The sequence below is a fragment of the Orycteropus afer genome, unplaced genomic scaffold, assembly GCF_000298275.1.
Source record: "Orycteropus afer afer isolate SDZICR_OR568_19922 unplaced genomic scaffold, OryAfe1.0 scaffold00661, whole genome shotgun sequence".
NCBI classification, from domain to species: Eukaryota; Metazoa; Chordata; class Mammalia; order Tubulidentata; family Orycteropodidae; genus Orycteropus; species Orycteropus afer.
The window spans coordinates 635004-641124 of NW_006922248.1; the positions used below are offsets into that span (position 1 = coordinate 635004).

A 6121-nucleotide genomic window follows, 5' to 3' on the forward strand; every position below is an offset into this window, starting at 1 on the left:
GTTGTCTCTTCTCACCTGTAACCCTGGGACTGACTGCTCTTCTGTCCGGGTTCAAGGCTTTTATCCCCTTTCTCCTGCTCTTCCGGCCTGCTACTCTGGGCGTCCCTGCGTTGTCTCTCCTCACCTGTAACCCTGGGGCTGACTGCTCTTCTGTCCGGGTTCAAGGCTTTCAAGACTAAAATTATATGCATGTAATCATGTACATACATGAAGTATGTGCATTTTTCTACAGGGGTCTATAGTTTTCATCAGCTTCTTACTGAGGCTTATCATTCAAGTGAGGTGAAAAACACAAGACCTGAATGACCTCCAAGGTTCATTCAAGCACTACAGCATTCTGATTTCGTGCTTTCTCAGAAGTGGTTTAGAATGTTATCTCCATTTGACATACAGGAAAATTGAGACTCAGAGAGATTCAATAACTACCTCAAAGTCATAGAGCTTTAGGTGCTGGACTGGGATTTGAACTCAGAGAGGTTTCATTCCAAAGTCCATGTTCTTCCCACTACTTCTACACAGTAGGGTAACATGGATTAACTGTTAAAAAAAAATTTTTTTTTTGCTTTATCACTGTAATTTTATTTCATGGCTTTACTTTTCATTATGACAATATTCAAACATACATGGAAACAGATGGATTAGACTACCCCATCATTCAGTTTTCACAATTATCAACACATGACTGACTCATATCATTGATACCTTTCTCTCTCATATACATGTACAATTCTGTTCCCTCACTACATCATTTTATAGCAAATCTTGGATATATCACTTCATTAATATGTTACTATTTATCTCTGTATCTTTTTTAATCATGATACTTTTATCTTATGTAAAAAAAATCGTTATATATCCAGTTGATATATCATTATTTTAAGTTCTCTTCTATGTGAAGATTATATTTTGATTGCAGTATGAGCTGTTCTGCTGAACCTGAAGAGGCTTTTACTTTTGAAACTGAGATATAAAAAGAATAGAACTGTTTCAGCCAGCTACCCAGAAGGAGCAAGTAGGTGAACCTGTGGGCTCGGGACCATAGTCACAGGGGACATCAAGCTCAATTGGCATAACCTACTACATAAAACATTGTTCCACTCCTACTTTGGCAAGTAGTGACTAGGATCTTAAAAACTTGCAAGCAGCCATCTAGATTCAGCGATGGGTCTCTCCTCATCCAGGACAAAGAAGAATGAAGAAAACTGAAGATTCATGGAAACAATTAGTCCTCACGACTAGTACACCACGAGATCCTCAGCCTATACAACTAGAACTAGATGGTGCCCAACTACCACTGTCAACCAGTTGGAGGGGGATCTCTGTAGGAGATCCTGGATAGAGAGGGAGAACAATGTGGAACAAAACTCAAAGTCATTTGCAAAAAAAAAAAAAAGAGGGGGGATGAGGTTTGCTGGTCTGATAGAACCTGGTGGAACCACTGAGACTATGATCCCTAGCTGCCCTTCAGGTCTGGAATTGAACCCACACCTGTGGCTTCCAGACAAACAAAAGACAGGCATAGGAGTTGAACATGTACCTGAGGTAGATACACTCCTTAGAGAGAACAATCATGGGAGAAAGAAGGGCTGTTTTATGCACAGGGAGACAGTTCAGGGGGCAGGAGTACATGGAGGGATGGAGACAGGGAAGAGGTAACTGTGGGGAGGAAGTGGGAGGGGAGCTGTTTCATTGGGGTAAATTGTAGTCAATGTCATGAGACAACGTGTGTGTGAACTGCTGTATGGAAAGTGAATTTGCTCTGTAAACTTTCACCCAAATCACAATTAAAAAAAAAAAAAAAAAAAGAATAGGCCTGTTTCTGAAATAAGAATAAAAATTAAAGTAATTTTGTGTACTGTTTTGGGCTAAGACAAAAAATAAAAAAATCCATGTATATATAAGGAGCTCTGGTAGCAGAGTGGCTAAAGCACTTGCCTGCTAACCAGAAGGCTGGCGGTTCAAACCCACCAGCCACTCCTCGGAAGGAAGGTTGGGCAATCCTACTTCCGTAGTGATACTGCCTTGGAAACCCAAGGAGGGGTCGCTATGAGTCGGGGCCGACTCGACGGCACATAACAACAACAACAACAATGTATATATAACAATCTGGGTTAAATTTAACTTGAATCATTTACATTTTCCCATTGCTCTGGAACCTAATGAATACCATATGGCATTCTCTTTATTAGAAGAGAGGAGACTGTTTTGAAAATTTCTACTCCGGGTTCAACAAGCTGGCACTGCTGAGGGGACTGAGTTTATGGGCTCTCACGCTTGGACTATGGGTTTAGGCTCCTGAAGACAGGATCCAGTTTTGGGCCAAGTTATTCATTACAGCTCATTTTAGCAGATTTTTTAATGAGCACTCAAGAAACCAGCTGTGTGGTAGTTCAGTTTGTGTGTCAACTTGGCTGGGCCTGGTTGAGTGGCTGGGCAGCTGGATATAGTATTCCCCATGAAGAGACTGGTAATCAACTCCATGGTGGAATCTATTGTGAGCAGCTGAGTAGCTGCCTTAGGGAATGTAGTCTGCTTCCTGTATATAAGCAGAAGCCTTGGGGAATGGTCTCTAGCTTATGGCACGCTTGGACCCTGCATGCCACCATGTCATTGTTCAGCAGCCTGCCATGCTTTGCTGACCTTGGAACTTACAATGGACTTGAATTAATGGCCTGCTGGGTGGTTTGGCAGCATTGGGACTGTGCTTTTTTACTTGTCAGCCTTAGGTTTTTCAGTCTCAGCAGCCAGCAGCTGTCTGAGTGAAGAAAGCCCTCTAGTTCCAGTGGGCCAGGAGCAGGAGGCAGAGCTGGACCCCAAGGTTGAGGGGCTTTCACCCAGCCCCTAGAGCCTGGCACTTTGAACTTGGACTTAAAGCCTCCAAACTGTGAGAAAATAAACTCCTGTTTGTTAAGGCCATCCCATTTGTGGTATATATGCCTGTCAGAGCGGCACTAGGTAACCAGAACAAGCTGCCATTGAGTCAATTCTGACAGCTGGTGACTGAGTGTGCTGAGTAAAATTGTGCTCTATAGAGTTTTCAATGGATGATCTTTTGAAAGTAGATTGCCAGGCCTTTCTTCTGAGGACTTACTGTTAACTCAATCTCAATTTCATATGCCCACTCTCTAGCCATCACCTCCTCTCTTTCCCATCCCACCTGGCACCCCAACTCCAAAACTCCTTCACTGCCATCAGGACATACCACTTATCCCCTGCCTCTCGGCCTTGAGGTCATCTCTACCTTCATTCCAAACCCACTGCCAACAAGTCAATTCCAACTTATAGTGGCCCTGTAGGACAGAGAAGGACTGCCCATAGGGTTTCTAAAGCTGTAATCTTTACAAAAGCAGAATGCCACATCTTTTTCTCATGGAGCAGCTGCTAACCAACTGCCAAGATCCCCAGACCTTCACTGCCAGAACTACCTTCAAGTCTTTGCTCACTTGTCACCAGGTCAACAAACCCACCCTCACTACTCTATTCAGGACTGCATCCCACCTCATGCCCATCCAATATTCTCAATCCTCCTTATGCTGCTCTACTTTTTTTCCATATCAATTATCACCTTCCAGCATCATTTACTTATTTACTATCCTTATTGTATGTCTTCTTCATTCCTTCCTCCCTCTCTACCACACAAACACAGAATATAAGCTCCATAAAGACAGGGATCTTTGTTCTGTTCTTTGAAGTAGCTCAAGTACATAGAGCAGTGTCTAGCACATAGATGGCCTTCAATAAATACCTGTTGAATAGAATCACTGAATTGAAGTCTAAGCCATGTAACTACCTTCTAAACTTGTAAGCTGTATTTTTGTTTACTAGAGATAGAGAGTGGCTAAGAAGAAATAAGAGGACATGACAGAGACTGGAAACCCAAAGTAGCTTCTCACCATCCTTTGCATATGCCACACAGTACACAGTGTCTTTGTGCCCTTTTAGAGGCTGAAGTAAGGTGCCATCGGAGGTGTCATAAACCTGGCAAAAAGACAAAAGTAATGATTATCCATTTGGTATCCATTAGTCAGAATTCTTACAGGGTTGCTGCTATTTTTTCTAACACAACATTTGTCAACATTCTATATTTGTATCAAATAGAAATTGCACTAAGAATCCAGAAAGAATATGACTTAAAGTTGGGTAATCCAAGAAGTAGCAGTCCCAATTCTGTGCACTGTAGCCAGCAGTGAGCCCCCAATCCTTGAAAAACAAAAGGTCAATTGCTCTGTGCAATTTCTCCACAATGTCACTAATTCTTATGTGAATGTGGATATATGATCACATAAAGCAGGTCCTCCTCAATAAGGCCAGTACATAAAGAAAGTCAGTTACCACAGGATTTAGTTTTAGTGCTAGCCCTGCCCTCTAGTATCAGTACCACAGAGGTGTTTCCTTTGCTGCTGTGGTAGTTAAGGTTGTTGTCAACTTGGCTGGGCCTGGCTGAGTGGCTAGACAGCTGATTGTAGTTATTCCCCATGGGGAGACTGGTAATCAACTCCATGCTGGAATCTACTGAAGCAGCTGAGTAGCTGCTTTAGGGATGTGGTCTCCTTCCAGATATAAGCAGCAGCTTTGAGGAAGATCTCTAGCTTTTTGGCATGCTTGAGCCCTGCATGTAGCCAAGCGATTGTTCAGCAGCCTGCCATGCCCTGCCGATCTTCTGTACTTGAGTTAGTGGCCTGCCATGTTGTTTGGTAACATTGGGACTGTGCCTTTGCACTTGTTGACCTTGGGTTTGTCAGCCTTAGCAGCCAGTAGCTGTGTGAGTGAAGAAAAGCCTCCAGCTTCAGAGGGTCAGGAGCAGGAGACAGAGCTCAAACCCAAGGTTGAGGGGCTTTCACCCAGCCCCTAGAGCTTGGTACTTTGAACTCAAATTTAAAGCCTCCAAACTGTAAGAGAATAAACTCCTGTTTGTTAAAGCCATCACACTTGTGATATATTCCTGTCAGAGAGACTAGGAAACCAAAACTGCTGCCAAGAATTTGAAAGTCACAGACCTGGGCTTTGGGTTTACAAATGGAGGGAGTTATAAAACCCAGCTGTAAATGTGGATTTAGGATATTGTGTAACATCTCTAAATATGTGGAGATTGAAAAAACACACCATGTGAAAAATCAAGAAGAAACCCTCCAGAACAGAGTACTGAAGAAAAACTATGAAGAAAAACTAAAAGGATTTGGACTGTTTACCCTGGAGAGAAGTCTGCAGAACGATTTAACAGTGGTTTTGACATTATGCAGTTACCATACAGGCGATGGAGGTTGGTCAGGTTGCATGTCTAAAGACGACAAAGTGAGAGGAAGTAGACTTATGCACGAGAGATCACATAAAGGTTTTTAGGTCAAACACAAAGAGCTCCCTGAAATTTACTTTTATACACAGGAATAAGTTCCAGAGGGAGATTATGTCCTTTGAAAATATGAAAAGTAGGACGCCATCCAGATGGAATTATTTAGGTAGGCCAGTGCCTAAAAGTTGGGGTCAGGCTATCTGGCTTCTCATGGAGGGAGCCCGTTTATTGTTGTTACTTGAGTTTTTCAGGGAGACAAAATGTGAACTGACACCAGCCCATTTTCAAAGGCATTTTGATGAATTGTTTTCATCTCTTTCATGGATGTCTCAAAGTAAAAGAGGAAGATTAATGACCACAACAGAGTATTATTCACAGGCTCCTATCTGATAGACAATTTACTTACCTGGTTTAAATAGCCCATTTCCTTCCCCATTAAAAAGTAATGTCTGGTTTTTCCGCCTTGCCTTTTTTAATCTCAAAAAAAAAAGGGGGTCAAATTTCAGAGTACTTACAAGAGGGAGGGGGAAAGAAAAACACTTAAAAAGGAAACTCAGACAAAATCCTACCAGTAATCTGTTTCCTGCAGCCAAAATCAGTTGGGTTCCATCGGGCTTAAAGGCGAGGTCATAGATACTAAACAGGAGACAAGACAAAAGGGCAATTAGGAACCAAAATGATGAGGTTTGCTAATGGTCAGGAAAGCAAACTTTATTTCCACAATCAAACTCTGCTTATGTGTTGGGGAGAAAAATAATAGCTGAGAATTTCATTTGGTTGCAAATTCTGCTCAACCACTACACCTTGGCAGTCCATTCAATCTTGACCCAC

The 6121-nt window shown here is 42.3% G+C and overlaps 1 protein-coding gene across 1 annotated transcript in view; it reads right to left on the reverse strand.

Annotated features, from left to right (window-relative positions):
• The window catches only part of IFT122 (intraflagellar transport 122), a 69511-nt gene extending 63592 nt beyond the window's left edge, over positions 1 to 5919 (reverse strand). Inside the window, exons 1-2 of the mRNA XM_042783100.1 lie at positions 5860 to 5919; positions 3894 to 3978 (exon numbers count right to left, since the gene is read on the reverse strand). The gene's annotated coding sequence lies outside the window, so the exon portion shown is untranslated. The remainder of the gene's footprint in view (positions 1 to 3893; positions 3979 to 5859) is intronic.
• Positions 5920 to 6121: the final 202 nt, after the last annotated feature.